General features: G+C 34.6%; 1 long non-coding RNA gene across 3 annotated transcripts in view; it reads left to right on the plus strand.

The window, feature by feature from the left end:
* Nucleotides 1-18436, plus strand: part of LOC150092855 (uncharacterized) — a 647058-nt gene that overhangs the window by 283667 nt on the left and 344955 nt on the right. The window contains exon 4 of one of the 3 annotated variants that reach the window (XR_016550495.1): nucleotides 10491-10511. The exons of the other annotated variants lie outside the window; for them this stretch is intronic. This is a non-coding gene — a long non-coding RNA (uncharacterized LOC150092855). Of the gene's footprint in view, nucleotides 1-10490; nucleotides 10512-18436 lie in introns of those variants that run through there. 3 annotated transcript variants of the gene reach the window in all.

Consider the following 18436-nt stretch of genomic DNA (forward strand, 5'->3'; position numbering starts at 1 on the left):
CGCAACCAGCTATTTTTTCAGGGATTCGTCCCCACTTAGATTAAGGGTTGCATATTCAGTTATGAGCAATTGCGTATTCAGTGCTAAGTTAAAAATATCTAAATGCGTACCATGGAGTTAAATCCGAATAACCAGTAAGTTTGCAGAATTTTTCGGAACTTGTAGATCTCTTCTTTCAGAAGAACATACTAGACCTAACAATATATGTACATTGTTTATGCGATTTACATAATCTTACGCAGTTTCTTAGTTTTCCGATCAATCTATCTCCAAATCTAGACTGCCATCTCACTTAGCAGAGGATTTTAAGTGGACTGAAAAGTATCGTGTTTGGTTTCCAGAGCAGAGTTTCACCGCTTTATTTAGTCCACTCACAATCAGTATTAGTCTGTGCTGTAAGTTTTTACAAATCCTTTGTGGGTGGGATTATGCCATAAATGATAGTAGTCAGATATAAATGGTTCTTCATAAAGAACCTGCAAAGGCTATTACGTATCAAAACTTTGTATGTCTTTAACGTTATTTCGATGTTGTTATTCCTGTTTTCTTCGTAAAAGTAGTTTGCAAATATCTTTTTTATATTCGCAAACTATAATTCTTTAAGTTTCATCGGTGCTACCACAAATAATAAAATAAAAATTTTATCTATTACACCTCCCAATAATATGTGATGGAAGCATTGGAAAGGTATGGTTACGTGCTGATGTTTCATGTTCCATTATGTTTACCTGAATTGCCTAAGTTAATGTTTTACGCCACCTAGTTGAAGTCTCAGGAACATTACGGTTAAAACTTTAATTGATGTAGCAAGCAAAGGCCTCACATTTTGAAATCTCATATTGACAAGTACCTTAAATAAACTGTTCATGATAAATGACTTATGGACTGAACCTGCTTTCACGAAGTCACTTCAAGTGTTCAGTTCCCCTTCGATTGGTGCACCTGGTGTCCACATCCAGACATTCATTAGGCACTTCAGTGATTAATTAAAGGAATAATGTCTGGTTTCCTCTTGCAATATTGCTTTCCTTGTGATTTCACAATGCTTACGGTTAATTTCATAGCAGGAATAATTAATTAGAACATTAACCGGTGGTGAATCATCTCTATGAAGATGTTGTGGACATCTCAAATGTGAATACAATCTTGAAGTTTAATGAAAATTCGATTAAAATATAAATCAAAATATCGCACGTGTCATGTTATGAAACTCGTTTAAAAGTTTAAATTAAAATTTAAATGCCTTCTCTCTCTCTCTCTCTCTCTCTCTCTCTCTCTCACTCACTCACTCACTCACTCACACACACACACACACACACACACACACACTGAGATTTCAGTGCAGAAATCTACTTGGTATAACATAATTATATTTATTAGCTCTTACAATACAAACAGTGCAAAATCTTCAGCACAATAATATGAAATATGTCTAGGGCAAAAAAAAAAAAAACTACAAGCTATTGAAGAAAATTCGTGCGTGGCCATTTTGTTCTTGACGAAATAAGGAATAATATGAAAGTGATTTATTAATTCCAAGATTCCATCACCGAACCTACTTGGAATGGTGAGAAAGAGTATGTTCGAATAACATGTGGGTTAGAATCCATCTTTATCTGTTACCTCCTGGCTATTAATAAAACAGATGTAAGCACATACAGAGCTTATAGAAAAAAAAATCAGTAATAAGTTATGCATTAAAATAGTTGCAAAGGCTGGACAATTGCTTGCGTATTGTTCTCGCTGATAGTTCGAACGATGCTAAAATAAAATTTAAAAAACAAAATCAGTAATAAAATACTCGCGCTTGGATAATACGTTACTATGTAACGTATTTGTCAAACAAATGACAATTTTAAATCTTTGAGAATGAGTTGATTTTCTAAATAGAAAAGAATTAAAAACAGAAAAAAATCCTTCCTTGTAATTTATACATTCACTAGATCTAGAAGAATTAAAAAAATAATAAAATTCAGTTTTTTTTTTTGTTTTGCTGAAATACTAAAAAACCATCTAAGAAAAAAAAAAACGAAATTAAAAACAAGTCTGTTAACAAAACTTTTTAAAATCTCCGATACTTTTTAACTAAATAAACAAGGAAACTTTCTCCGAGTTAATGAGATAGCGAAAAAGTGGCAAGTTTTAAAATGCTGTCTCTACAACATTAGTGTGCGCTAAAGTCGGCAAAAATCTCATCCGTGTGTGTGTGTGCGCGCGCTCAGTGAAAGCGATTTCTTATGTTTAATTATGCAAGATTACGTTGAACGTCAGCTAGGTCTTTTTCATTAACTCTACCTTATCTCTAATTTGCGGGGTAAATGGATAAACAATAATTTACTTTTTTTTTTCCAAGTTTTCTCATTCACGTTGTCTGCTATTTTAAATACTTTTTTTAGTATTTTGTAGAGCAAATTTATCTCATATACTTCTTTATCATGTGATTTTTTTCCCCTTTTCGTTTCTTGTCTTTTCTGAGTGTATGTGGGCGTGCACACCAACTATCCAGCATTCTGAAATTTATCATAAGAGTAATTTATTTTTATATCATTACTTGTTTCGTAATTCTTTTTAATGAATATAAGCCAGGTTTCGTGTATACGAACATTTGCACGAATAGAATTATGTTTAGATAAGATATTTATGCAGAAGTTATCAAGGATAAAATTAAGAAATACATTAATAGATCTGAGAAGTTAATTCGGAAAATATTTTGTTCTTGTTTCATTAATTGATGATTTATTTTTCTTTCTCTTCCTTTATTTTATTTATCTTTGATTACTTTTCCTCACACATTTTTCTAATCCAATTCTGGTTCGTTTCTTTTTCCCTTGACTCGATTTTGTTAAATATTTCTAAAGGGAAGTTTACTGATTGCGGTATTTTGTTTTCTTTCTTCCATAATGTATTATTATCTCCGTCTTAAAACCCCATTCATATTTTTCAGTCGTATAAATGCAACACTTTTTCTCCCCTTTATCCGCAATGAAAAGCTGCATTCATCAACAGTCAACCACTCTCCTGGCATCAAACCATTAATCCTTCCACTGCTGCGCGATGACTCTATTAAAGGCTGCACCGTTAGTGGATTTGCTATTCAGACTCGTTTCGTGAGGTAGCCGCTTCCATTAAATCCCTTCTGAATGATATTATCGCTGAGAAATGAGAGAAATATACGAAGTTCTGATTACAGTCATCTAATGTAAATCAGACCTGCATTCTAATATATGACTTGTAAACTCCAGAGGTTATTCTTCTAAGCCTAAAAGTAAACTCTAGAAAGAAACTGTCTGTCATTACGTTCCGAATATCGTCAGAACTCGGAGATGGTTGATCGAATAGGGAGTTAATTAGCACTTTCTGGCAGAGAGTTATATTTCTATTCCGTGCCAAGAGGTGGTAGAAAAGGTTTGCCATGCTGAGTGTGTGTGTGTGTGTGTGGAAATTCAAATTACGACGCGCTCCCACACACACACACACACACACACACACACTTTCGGTTGTGTGGTAATATCTCAGAGAGGAAATGAGAACAAAAGAGTTGAATTCAAAATTGCACGAGAGAACATCTAATTATAGCGACGACTGTGCAATTAAGGAGAGTAATGCTGAATCCTCCGGTGCAGGAGAAACAATGGAGTTACATTCCACAGCAGAAAGCTCATTAAATATCAGCTACACGCGGTTTTCATCACGCCTATTCTACGATGTAGACTCTTTCCATTCTCGAGAATTGTTGAAAGTGCATTCCACAAAGACCTTCCCGTCCCACCTACGCGTTAAAAGAAGCTCGAAAAGCACTAAAAGGGGAATTTTGTTTGTTGTTTAAAGAAAGCGAGTTTTGCTGTTCTCCAAAATTGGAAAATAATACGCATACTTTGAGACTATTTCGTTGCAAGAAAACACTTTGAATTTCTGGAGAAATTCAATTTATAATTAATATTGTTTATAAATGCAGTAAAAAAATAGCAATGGAGAACACGACTCAGATCATTTTAAAGAATAGTTTCTCAATTCTCTCAATTTTTACGGTAGCATATAACTCCCAAGAATTAATTTTATGCCAATAATTTTAATGGTAATAAAATATTCATTCAAGGAACGTTTTCAATATTACCATTCGCAGCATAAAGCTATTCCTGTAATGAAGGTGTTTTCCGATTTGAATAGGAAACATTGTCCGGTGTTCCCAAAAAGAAAGAACGCGAAATGTTCCACAACGGTTAGTAGCGTCCTAAATTAATCTGTTCAGTTTAAAGAGAGTCGCCTTTTGAATTTGAAACCCAAACTGAATTTTAAATTCGCATATGTCAAAGAAGTAGGCTTAACATAATGAATGATCGGTCGATGCATCACACAAACTGTTTCCTCAAAGGGAACCCATCATTTAGCACTGTTTGCATAACAAGACAGCTTTCTGAAATATAACACAAATTCTCATGTAATTCATGCATTCTGAACCCTCTATGCAAACACTTCTACACTGACCGGTAGCACGCTTCTTGTTCACAATTTCCTTAGCAAATGAATAATAAGCCCGCCCATCTTCTTCGGGTAGGAATGCCCCACTTATTGACTCCTGGGACTAAATTTATTCGTGAGCTTCACAAAAAATATTTAAATTCAGTTAATAACAGAACCGTATTCTAATTAAATAATTATATGTATAGCTAATGATATTCGTGATATATTGTCGATGTCGTGTACTTTCTAGTAATAAATGTGCTATAATATCCGACCAGTACTAATAATATCTGAAAATATGATAAAGAAAAAAATAACACTTTCATGAAAGGTAAATAAAGAAAATTAATGTTTAAAAATATTCTTCCCTTAATGTGAAAAATATTGCCTTCCAGTGGTAACGGATCTTCACTCCAACCAACACGCCATGGAATCGAATCCCTTCATGGGCATGAATGTTTGAATATTTTACCAATTCCGTGTGGGAAGGATGCTGCGACCCAACCATTCTAGAAGAGAATTCACTCCTAGAATCCTATAAGGTATGGGATTGATATAAGACAATGAGAGGGAATTAATATCTTGATGAAAAAAATACCGTTTCACTCATTAATATTTAACTCGTGATCCTTGTGGTAGAAAGAAAGTTTTATGTACAGCAGTAATATACTACTTCACATTTTATGTGATTATTACAAAGCTATTATATTAGATGCAGATTTATTTAAAAATATGGATCGCATAAATTGAGTGGGCAATTGTTGATCAAGGAAACCGAGCGTCTTTAAAAACTGCAATAAATTTGTAATCTGGATAACCAATCGAAAGCAGGAGAGAATCATGCCAAAGGGTCGTACTTAGCGACTACTTGCCATTGAACACATCTAATTTATAAAAGCACTGCTACACTTGGAGTTTTTTTCCTCATCTTTAGACAGCGCGTGTTCTCCAATCAGATTTTCTTTTACGAGGGAAACGTTTTCCAAGAGAAAACCTCAGCCACATTAGACCAACTCTCCTTCAGATAAAGGATTGATATCGTGAAAAAATACATCACTGAAGAAAGTTCATTTTCACTGCAGTTTTCATCGCAACATTTATTTCTATTTGAAATTAAAGATTGTGATGTTTCTTAAATTTAAAGTATATCTGTTATTTTAAAGTAGCTATATTATGAGCATTTTTATTTCACGTGTGAATTGTGAATTGCTCTGCGTCTATTTATTTCTTTAAGAGCAATCTGACATACCAAGTTGCAAAACTTGCAGGAAATATGCTAGTTTTTGCAGCTTTCCACCTGGGAGACATTAATGAACAAAGTGTTAATCCTCTGGGAAAAAAATGCAAAAACAAAGATCCATTTCTCATCCGTCCAAGACGGGTCCGCTCATTAGGGTTTTAGGCAATTTAATGCAGCCTGCTTGCCATCCCTCTAGGGGGTAAGAATTTTATCTCTGTAGAACTGTGTGTTTATGAGACCGGTTTGCCTGTTCTGAGGGAGTAAAAAAACTCTTTAGCTCTGTATGAGACGGGCTAACTAGCCACTTTGCAAAGGTTCCTCACGTCGCAGACGGGATTCGAACCCGGGTCTTTTCAACCAAAGGACTCGTTTCACTACATGAAAATAAAGCAGGCAGAGGATCCAAATCTGCATTTCTCACCTTTTTCAAAAGAAATACATTTGCTGACAGAGAGCAACCGAAGAAAATGGCACACCGCTCGCCATAACTTAACCTTTCATCTCTAATGTTCTGCAAAACATCACTACAGGCTTATTACTGGAAGGTACTAGGTGCTATCCACTGACCAGTTCGTACTACGTCGTGCTATAATCAAATCAACGATTTCTCGCATTTGGACATCCACACTTCCTTAACAGAGATTTAAAAAAAAAAAAACGTGTTGCCCTGTGAAACAATGTTTCATTTGTCAGAAAAGCTACTACAGTTAACTCTTTTCCAATGAAATTAAGCTGACTGAAATTGATGTTTCGCTCGCGAGAAAATAACTCAGCTATTGTAGAGCTCTTAGCGCCCTCTAACAGCAGTTCTACTTTGTTTACGTGTAGAATTCTTTCCTTATGTTTCAGTGTAATTTGTATCATGAATTACTAGGGACTTGTTATCCACAGAATTTTTCCCTTTCTTTTAATTGCGCTTCTTTCTACCTCAGTTAGTCTTAAAATTTCGAATGTTTACATGAAAAGTTATTAGTGTTATCAGTTAAATCTTAATGGATAACGAAACACTTCAAATATTCCTTGTAATTTTTGTTTTTAGTTTAATAATTAAATACTGAACTGACTTATTAAGTTACGAAATTTAAATATTAATTGCAATTTAATCAAAACCATTAAATAGTTGACAATGAATAAACTTAATAAAATCAAAGCCATTCCGAATTTTTAGATGTCCGTGCAATATTATTGTAAACTCAAGTTAGATTTCTATATGTGTGAAACGAACAAAATATTGTGGCTTTTAAAAGCGAAATTACATTTAAAAGTTCAAAAATGAATACTCTTCGAAGTTTTTATATCGATAAAAGGAGAATAAATTGGAAAACTGAACGTTTCTGATTGAAAGATATCGTATCATAAAATAGTATTATTATGCGACACTTCCAGGGAGTCCAAAGACTCATCGAGAAAGGACTTACTCCACAACTCTGTCTCTACCACTCAATCCACCAACTACAACAAACTGGAACTAACTACACCAACGCCATCTAGCGCCCGCCACCACTACTAGTACTTTCACAGACAATCACAAACATCCATGCCCACAAAATCATAATTAAGTTAAGCACGTGATAAATTCGGGATTAGAGGAAAGAGGAACAAAGAATTCTATTTGAATCGAGAAAACGTGAATTTCCAGAAATCCCCGTTAGATGGCATTCTCTTATGAGTTAAAGTAGCCTTTTAGCAGACATAATGTGCACTGTAGAACAAGATGTTAACAAACCGTAGTGTTTTTATGCATATGATTATTGTTTATTATTACGTCAAAGACTCGCTTTACATCTCCTAGCTTCATGAATATTATATAGGGTTGATAATTATTATTACCTCCTAAAGAACTTCACCATAACTCAGAGAGACCGAGATGTAGTTTAATGATTGTTTTCAGCAGAGGAGAATGAGACTAGCGGATATTAATTCTAGCAAGAAATCTTCCGTCTTTGCGAATTATTTTCTTTAAAGCTCAAGGAACTAGGTCAAGGTTATTCAGTCATCTATTCTGAGTTGCATTTGCGTAAAACTTTCAACACAAGACCTTGTACAGAACATAATAATAACTAAAAAAAATGTCATAATGACAAAGCAGCTAGTGATTATTTTATTTTTTTTAATTCTGAGTCGGATAACGTAGGCAACTGTATTCTTTATTTTAATGAAAATTGGGAAAATGATTTTCTGTGAGCTAAATAATAGAATACGTTCTAATAAGTGAAACTTATCCTAGTTTGTTTGTTTTTTTTAACTATTTACATATTTCAGTTTTTAACATAATAAAAATCGATTTTTAAGGGAGGGTAGATTTGAATTATGACAGGAGAAAAGAAAGTACTTTCGATGCGCAAGAAGAAAAAGCATACGATGAGATGATATTTAAAGGAAATAAAGTAAAATGTAAAAATAAGCATTGCTGATTCATGTATTTCTGTCGACGATTCTGCGCAGTGTGTCTTGATCCCGTGAGCGAAGGTAACTCCATCTATTAGACAGAAACATTCCACAGCTCAGTTGATGTCATTTTTCGTAGCATTTAATGATTGCAGGTCAACTGTTAGGAAATATGTGATAGTCCTGCTGTGCAAGATATAATGAATGGGGAAGAAGAATCTATTTAAGGCAGTGTAAACGTGGCAATTACTTGCTTGTGAGCTTGGTGAAACAAAATACCTTTCCCGAGTATTTTAGACGTTCAGATTTAATGTGTTTACATAAAGCTTCTATACAAGATAATATTTCCTGTTCCATCGAACTGATCCATTGAATTCGCCTTCACATTCGATAAACAAACATCTAACGAGCAAGCCTTAATAATAATAAAAAAAAATAACGATGTATCATATTTCCATTTCACTTAGTCTATGCTATTAATAAAGTCTACTTTGCAATTACAGTTTGTAATAATATCGAATAACCTTGTTGATGGAATTTCTATCCACGAATTGCGATGGTTAATCAGTACTATGTCGTGCTGTGGCTTGCATATTTCCTCCCTCTTTAGAAGAATGAGAGAAAACAGTCTGCAATACCCATTTTTATAATATAAAAAAATATTATAAATCTCCTCCTCCCATCATGCCTCAGACCTTTATAAATGGAAATTCCTGCTATGATATTACATTAATCCCACACATTCAAATTAAATTCCATTATAACCAGGAAAGTAACGTTCACACCAAATATTTGTCATGGTCACGTGCAAGCAATGAGTTCCGATCAGTTTCCAAATCACTTCTTTCAGAACCCGTTATCACTGTTTGAAAATATATGAGGAGAAATCTACTCTTGTCGTATAATAAGTGGAAATTTTCTATGAATAAATAAATAAAGCCTGTTTGTTTTATTGTAATCCCAAATACAAGAGACTGTTGAAGCTTAGATTTAGTCCCAGTGTTGTGGAAAGTTGGGAAAATACATTAAACATTTAAATCTTATTTGTAAGAAATAAGAAGAGGAAGAGAAGTTGTTATAAATAACTGCAATCTGAAGGAATAAACCCAGAGGAAGAAAAATTTGTGACATTTCGGAGCTGAGCAATGAACGAAAGGGAGGCTGCACGTGCCTTATTAGACTTAAAAGGAAGTAGAGAAAATTAATAATAATACAAATTCTCATGAAGAGTGATTATGGACATATCTGCAGGTGATGTAAACAGATTCATTAATGCATTTAAGAATTTTTTTTTACTGAATTCTTAAGGACACCAAATGCGAAAAAGTGTATTCTGTAGTATAATGGACTTGAGTTCGTGAAGATTAATATTTTAGAATAAAAGAAGAACCTGAAGCGAAAACCTAGTTTCCTGGATGAAACGCCTCAGTAGCGCAGTTGGAAGAAGATGCGCGAGGCCCGTTAGGTTGTAAAATACTTGGATTCGAACTCTTCGAAATTAGAAAAACATTTAGGAGTTATTTTTTTTAAAGGTGAATGTGAATTATTCGGTATCAGAGAGGTTTTCTTTAAAGAAATTCTAGTTTTATCCTTCCATTCCTTAGGAAACATGAGGTAAACCAGTCTAAGACTATGCAGTTAAGAGAACAACGCATTTATGGAGAGGAAGATGCGACAAGTCTTGGAGCTGCATGAAAGTGCGTTGTGGTAGTAATAATAATGAAGGAAAATGTCCAGGGGTTTTAATTTTATATTGAAAATTCATAAAGGACAGGATAATAAACACGTCCTTGTTTTATACGAAGCGTAAAAAGTTTCGAAAGCAATCAGAACTTATGAAACGTTTATTATCATAAGCTCGCGATCATTTTTGAACCTTTCAAGTTGTTAAAGCAAATTTTGCCTACTTTAATAATCTGTTTTTATTAATGATTTTTAAATAATTAAGTCTGAAATTTACACTAACAAAAAACACTCATTTCCACTAATTGGCAATTATTTCATTAATTAAATATTTCCTGGCCATCATTTTAAGCGGGAACGTCTGTAGTGTTTGGTACATTATTAAAAATTACTTGGAGTAGATAATATAGATGGCGCGATATTGAGTTTTCTTAGTGTAAATATATATTCTGCTACTATTAGAAGAAAAACATGACATACAATTAAGAGTTTTCTTGGAACAAACACATTTCAGGAAAACTTGTGATATTCTGAGATCCCTTATGGTCTGATCAAATATGCGCGGATGAAGTAAACACTTTTTTAGACTATTAATTGAGGTTTTTGAGCAGTGGTGTTAGTTTTCTGACTCATTTTTGTCTTATTAATGAGGTTCTTTCGAGCACTAATAGGGTCTTCAGAACACTGGTATTAGCTCTTTTTTTTTTTTTTTTTTCAGCTTTTATTTCTGAAGCAGCTGCCAGGCTCGTGATATCCTTGATGATAACGAATAATAAAAACAGAATGTGTGGTCTCATGGGAAAAGTTCGTCTTATTTCTTTTAAATACCATAGAAATTCATAAAGATTTGTATTTTCGTAAGTCTTTATCAGTTTACAGATGCCTCCCCCACCTCACCCCTCATGCGGTATCATTTAATCGTGTTTAGTACGTTTATTGGTTTGCTGTTTAAATATTAGGCGAAACGATGAGGTTTATAATAAAATAAGACACTATGACAGTAAAGGGGTACTTTAAATCCGAGTGGGGGGGGGGAGCATGTCATAGTGCAATTATTGTTCAAATAAAAAAAATAAAGAGTTAGGAAATAATACTCTAGATCAGCGCTTCCCAAGCTGTGGACCGCGCGCCTCCTTGGTAGCCGTAGGTTTTGTTGAGGGGGGGGGGGCTATGAAATAATGAAAAACATTTTCAATTTGTTTAAGACTAAGTGGATTTTTTTTATCTTAAAAGAAACGTATTTAATTTTTATTATTTCTTTTTTGTTATTTTTTATATTTTAATGGAAAAAAAATTACACATTGCACCAATGTGCGATTTTTTTCACACATTCGTGCAATGTGTGAAACAATGGATTCACCAATGGGTGCAATGGGTTCACAAATTTTGCTTCCTGCGTATTTCGGCGCTGAATGAATATTAGTAAATATATGCTTATTCATAAGAAGTTTCATTTCAAAGCAGAAATCTAAGAATTGCAGTTTCAGATATTTCACCTGATATTGGTGTAGCAGTAAACACGTCCATCACATTAAATTATTATTAAACTTCTTTTATGTTTTTAATTCTTTCTTTATTACTAATCGTTTTACATTTCACGGGCTTGTACTGCAAATGTACAATAGCAATATAAAATCTATCTGTATAAAAATATGAGATAATGTACCATGTCAAATGTGTATGTAAGATGCTAAAAATGCAATATTCGCATTTGATTTTTGCAATATTCGCTGTGTATGTTTTGTATTGAATATAAATACAATAAATATTATAATACAGTAATATAGTCTATATTACAATTTTGTTTTCGAGGGGGGGCGTGATATATTTTAATTTTTCCAAAGGGGACCCTGACATCCAGAAGTTTGGGAAGCACTGTTCTAGATAATAAAAATTAAACTAAATGAGAAGAAAACTCAGCAAATTGTACTTTACGGGTTATATTATCAAATATAATAAATCATGTCATGCATCTCCCTCCGCCTCCTCAAACATACGTCCAACTTTAAGGACAGTTTCGTTATATCTTTTTACTAACGTAGGATGTTTTAGTTGCCTAAAGTGCACCGAATACTTCCAGAAAACACTTATTTCAAAAATTTCACTCTTGCATTTACCGCGTAAGAGCTTCTATCTACTGAGCATTTACATACATTAGAACACAAAACTATCCTAGGAATTAGAAGGACGCGATGTTAGTCCTCATTCTTCCTTGGTAGATGTCTCAGATGCGAAGAAATAGAGCAATCTCGAGGCAGAGATGTTACGCCCTATCCTAAGTAATGCACCCAAGATTTCTTATCATGCCGGCAATTGCTCCGTCATTTGCACCGCTAACCATGTAATGGCCGCCACAAAGTGCACAACTGGGAATGCCGTCATTATCTGCAGTGACGAAGAAACATTCCTGTTTTACCGTGTTTCCTATAGATTGCATTCGCTTTGTAATGGCGACCGTAACAAACTCCTCGTCTGTTTAAGGGGCGTGTTACCCAAATTGGCGTGCAAACCAGAATATAGCGGCCAAACAACAGGGCACTTCACACATCTCGATGGATTACAAGACACGGAACAGGGCGGAGCTCAAATGACGGACGAACGACATAAAGAAAGATTTACAGGTTAGTTTATTGAAGAAGAGAGAAAAACCCCAAGTTTTAGCAATATCCTTGTGAGAAGATTAAAAACAATCCCTAGAGAGCTGTTGAAGTGTCACGGACAATCCGTGCATTCTGGAAATTCAGCTGTTCACTTCCAGGAAGAACGGATGGATTTAGTTAAAGCTATTGTTCTTCGGTGTGAAAGGTCGATAACAGTTATCCCCGTGCTTTTTTGCATTTACAACAAGAGAGAAATGCTCAAACATTTGCGTTGGTCACAAAGGAACAAAACGAAAACAGTCACGCATATATTTAAATAAGAAAATCTCTGTGTGTGTGTGAAAGAGAGATTCTTTTTCTTACTTTTAAAATTGGAGTTGGTCCAAATTTACATAAAATTAAAAGCAATAGTAAACGAACCAAAGTGATACTTTAAGAATTTTGACGAATTAATGATAGTAGAAATCTGATATCGTATTCCCTATGAGGGGAAAAATGTTTTTGAGCTTATTCCTATTCTGGCAAAAATGGAGCGATGGTAATTATTACACTGAGTAAGGAGAGTTATCTGCTACGGACATAACTTAATATCTTTAGTTAACGATTTTATTAGCCCGGTGTTAGACAATCACTCTGTTTATTTGTGCAGAAATTAAATTCGTTTTAAAGAATACCACGTTTGGTCTCTAGACAGCGAAATGCTGATCATCTCTCTCACCACGTAGGCAAACGCTTAAATATTTGCAATCCTTCATGAGCGGGATTGTCATAAAACGTTTTATTAAATAATCTTGGTAGCTTACTTCAGTCGAATATTTGATAAAAGCCACTTACTTTTCGCCGTAGATGTGGTGGAATCGAAAGAGAATAAGCGTTCCCCGAATGAGCCTGGAATGGTTTTAAATGCTGCGACAAGTTCAAACATGTTTGAAAATCAGGTGCTCTTCACTTTGCGTGTGGACTGATATTAAGGGCAGCCCGCGCTGGCCTTGACTCAGCCGCCCACGGCTTTCGACACCTCCGAGCGCGAGTGGTATCTATTCCAGGAAACGAGCGGTCACAAGTAAGATCAGTGCGAAGCGGCCCGGCACGCCTGTAGTGTGCGCTGTCGCATTTTTGCGATGCGATAGTGTGCGCGTAGCTTTACATTTAATACGAGACCGATGATACTCGACTCTAACCAAGGGGTTCCGTTAACATTTCAGGATTTGTGAAGTGTTCCGTTCGTAGGAAAAGTTTGAGAAACCCTGGTCTAGATGTTTTCTCGAAAACATGAAAATAGGTCAAAAATGTCTTGTTGCTGTTCTGAGTCAGTACCGTGTGTCATGCTGGTACCGTGGTGTCATTCCCCCTGACACCACGGTACCAGCAGTTTCATAGTAAAGCAACAAAATATTTGCCTTTGAAACGTAAAAAAAATCAAAAGCGTCAATGAGAATGTAACTTTCAGCATGCGAGTTACATTCTGTGTTGTCTTAAAAGTTCAACTCTTCCACAAAGCTCGTATATTCGTTTATTATTAGTGCTTTTAAGATTTTACTGTCCTGATCGATGTTTTGAACTGTGAATTTCCAGCAAATAGTAGACAGGAAACCCCCCCCCCCCCTGCATACCAGAATCTCATCACAATTTCAATTAGATTCTATTTTTGACTTTTCCTTTATTTCCTTTTAGTTTTATTTCGTTCTTTATATTATCTTAGCACTATCTACTTCAAGACACCCTTCTGCTAGCAGTTGTGGTCGAATCTAAAAATTGCATTAAGAATTATGCCATTATATAGTATATGGCCCAGAAACGAATAATAAATAATATTGTTCTAACGTTGCTGAGCTGGCGAAATCTTCATCTTGGCAAAGTCACTTAATAATGGTTCTTGAACATAAGTACCACTTCGCACCAGAAACGGAGGCTTTTAAACTTCCGTTAAAAGTTGATTGAGTTCAGAATAGTTCGCTTGCTAACTTTCTAAAGAGCAAGTTTGCCTAAGGGCACCACTCTAACATGTTTCTGCACTTGGCAGCTATTTTAAGGGAGAGGTTGAGGGATAATCGGCAGTGTGGGATAAGTGAGAATGCGGTACAATAAAGTAATCGTTCAAGAGTTGGTAAGTTATAGAAATCTTAATATAGCACCCAAGCATGATTTTCAGAACAAAAGTGAATGATTTAACTGAATTAATGACATATTTAGTTGTCCTCTGTAGTTTTGATGACAGTTGTAAGTATCACAGACGTGTTATTGATTTCAGTACGCAGTGCTACCTCACGCAACAGCATACAATATAGAAAAGAAATTTGCATAGTTGAAAACATATTTTCACCAATCAGGTTTCATAGAATATTGATTTTTTTTTTTCTTTTAAAAGAAAGTTTGGAAATTATAGGATAAGATTTCTCAAGTTTTGAAACGAATAATTTTTCGTATCCAAAGATGCGGAAAATAACAGTTCAGTTTAAAATAACTTTTTGGATGTTGAATAGTATGGAATCGGTTTTTATACAATTCTTAGATGAAAAATCGAAGGATTCAAGCGAATGACTGCGGGTAGTTTTGCTGAGTTTGAATGATCATTAAAGAAACGATTTGTGCTTTGTTTTGAAACTATAATTAGTCCAGCGCAGTCGGAAAATGTTTTCCAATACAATCATTTTTTTTTATAATCTTCGAATAACCTCCCCTTTTTTCCCATGGAGGAACATTCTGGTGGGCGTCGCAACCATTATTCAGCAAATGTCCTTTTTATAAAGTTATTTCTAGTGGAGGACCGCGAGCGAGTTTTTGTGTACTCCCTGGTAAAAAAAGGATCGTATAGTGAACCGCATATATAATTTAAGTTGTTCAAAAATTTCTTCATCATACTGAATTGGCGTATACATTTCTATTGCTAAAAATGCATACGGAACCTATGGAATATCGTTTGCAATCCAACCCTGTGAAAAAAATAAAGCTCTGAATACGTGCGATCCTTTGACGTAAGAATGCTACTATACAAGCAAAATATTTTGTTTCGTAATCCAGTGTTTTTTTAAGGAATAGAATAAACCTCTGTTAAACAGATGTCGCTTCATGATTATGAAACAGAAAACACAGTAGAGTAATGATGCAAAAATAAATAAATAAAATAAGTTTGTTACAAGTAAAGATGATGAAAACTGTAGAAATGCAATCATGTTCACATTTTGCATTGAATATTAGTGAATTACCAATATCAGTGAAGTGCACATCTCAGACCCGTTCCAAACGGATTACTTACCATAATTGCCTACGAAAACATGTTACTTGACCCTATTTGGTGTTCTGAACGAGACAACCCAAGTTGTCTCGTTCTACGAGGTCCTCATTCTACTTTTTTTTGTTTCCAGGTTAGTACTGGAAGAATACGAAACTGGAAACGAAATTAAAGCGTCCAAACTGTGATGCAGAAAGCATTAAAATCCGACAGCGCTTATCAAAAGATGCAACGTGGTGCTATCACTGACCAGTTGATATCCACTGCGGACAGCATTTTATCTGCTTTTATTTATTTATGTATTTATTTTATTTTTATAAATCTCCCCAAGTCGAACTTTCGTTTGCAAACTTTTCGAGCTCTGTACGGCACTGTTTAGAGGCAGAAATGGTTGTAGGAAGTAGTCAGCTCATTTAGTACTAAAACTGAAATAAAGGATACGTGACAAGGTCAATCACATTAGAGAATTTTCCTTCATAGATCATTTCTAAATCTATTTGGTTTACTGCGCTTTAAAATTCTGTGTGCATTAATGTGTGTTCCATCAGAACGTGACAGAAATATTCACGTCCTACGGAATTAACAAATTTCTCCTAAGAGCCAAAAGAAAGCGGGTCAGGTATCAGGATCTAGTAGTGTAACGGTCATAAAAGGAATGCCTCGAAGAACAATACTGGAATAAATTAGTGTTTTACATGTTTTTAGTTAATTTATTGCAGCCACTACAACATAACTGTAATATAACAAAACGGTAATTATTTCATAATGTTACAAGTCAGCATCCATTATGAACTTGAATCATTCTTTAAACCAATTAAGAAGAACAGTCTCCTTTCCTTCCTCCCTCCTAACCAACGCTGTGAGCGCGCGCACACAATATCTTTCAATCATCAATGTTATAAGCATTAGCAGACCATCTTAAAAATGCACAGAACGGACAGAAAATCATTTTCATTTTTTCGGTTGCTCATTTCTGTTTAAGACAAAAGAGCAATCGAAAATTAAGCACTAAAAATGCGTCACGCCCTCTTGTGATAAACACTATATTTCTTCCATCGAATTTAGTTTCTAGTATTACTATAAAAGAATTATAAACTTCACAATTTTTAGAAACGTTTTATATGCTCGCATCAGAAGAAAAGTTAGAGTTTTGCATTAAACTCGAGGTTTTCATACTTCAGCTTCTAATTAACGCAGATTCTTTCGGTGTATACCATCGGGACATATTATATTCCCAACTGAATTTTTGATTTTAATTGTAACCACAGATAAAACAGAATAGCTCCTATTATTTATATAATAATGTTACATGTTCGACTTCTTTTCTTTGTATTACTCACACGTTTCCGCTATTCTTTTTTCATCCCTCCTAAATATCTAGTAGATAGCGTCTTTGTAGCGTAAAATATTGCTTAATCTTCCAGAAGCGATAATCAGTTGCTCAAGAAACTCATCAATCACAAAACACATTTTGGACTTCAAGAAATTCTTTTGAGTTTATCACGTATATTAGAAACTCTTGTTGGGCCATCACGAGCTAGTAACCAGCTAGAAGAAGCATTTTGCTGTTGTCGTCTGAGCAGACGCATTACAATGCGAGACATTGTAATGCTTGGCGTGAAACGGAATAGTGGTAAATAATGATTAAAATTGCGTTAACGTACTGAGAGTTTAAAAAGTTCTAAGAATATCTGTACGTAGGTGACAAATCATATATCAGAACCGTCGGAAATTATAATAAACACTCGATCGTTTAAAGAAAAAATAACCTTGAGAAATGTATCGTAGTTGTAATGGTGAGAACAGCGTAGCATGTGCAGTCAAACATGCACATAATTTAATCTTGAATCGCAGATATTTTAGTGATTTTTTTTAATGATTACACTACCCACGAATGGTCGGAAACTTTTAGCACCTTAGTACACGATTAGGCAAAGGTTAGATAATCCTGAGACCTCGTTCTAAAGATCAAAAGTAGAATGTCTTCAAACCCCTTCTGACCTCCAATAAGCTGGATGATAATCTTGCAACGAGAGATGGAAATTATCTACCATAAGACATTTATAGTAGACATTTATCTACAAAGAGCCTCTGTAGCCCAATTAGTATAGACGAAGCATTTTGGTTGGAAAGAACTGAGTTAGCCAGTCTCATAGGGTGAAGGATTTTTTCTCCTAAAAACGCGGCTTTGTTTTTGTTCCACAATCATATAATCCGGCTAGTTGAACCCACGCAGTTTACAGAAAAAAAAAATCAAATTATATTTCCAAAATTCCTCAAATTAATTAGAAGGGTGTGGGCTCTTAAGTGCCTGTTAGAACCACTGGTGATGATATTTACAAACATCTATAGCGTAGTAGGTCCGAGCCTACAGTAGGTTGTAGATCGGAGATGGTGCCCACTTGATCACCCTGCTACCAAATTGAAATGACCTTCCAATATTTGAAGAGGTTATGCAAGAGAACAAAAAAAACTATAAATTTAGAACAGATTTACAAAATATATAGTAATGAATTGTTTAGGAGGAAATGGTAATTATAAAAAAGTAAAAAAAATCACTTAGTATTGTGAAATCTATTTTATTATTGCAATATGTCCATTATTTCTAATATTTTCATACGTTAAATTTATACGTACATCTTTTTATAAAGACTACGTTCATATTTTGAGGAGTATTCGTTAGTTGGTTCTTGAAATGGTTTAGCGAAAAACAAAATTTCTGGAAACATTAACGACCTCTGGGCTAAGTAACGACTAGCACGAGTTTATTTAAGAAGAATATTACAAAGATAAATTGCCTTGGGCTCCTCTGCCTTTCGTGTGTAGAAGTAA

The sequence above is a fragment of the Typopeltis vanoorti genome, chromosome 25 (assembly GCF_054136105.1).
Source record: "Typopeltis vanoorti isolate ZY-2024b chromosome 25, IOZ_Tvanoo_1.0, whole genome shotgun sequence".
Taxonomy (NCBI): domain Eukaryota; kingdom Metazoa; phylum Arthropoda; class Arachnida; order Uropygi; family Thelyphonidae; genus Typopeltis; species Typopeltis vanoorti.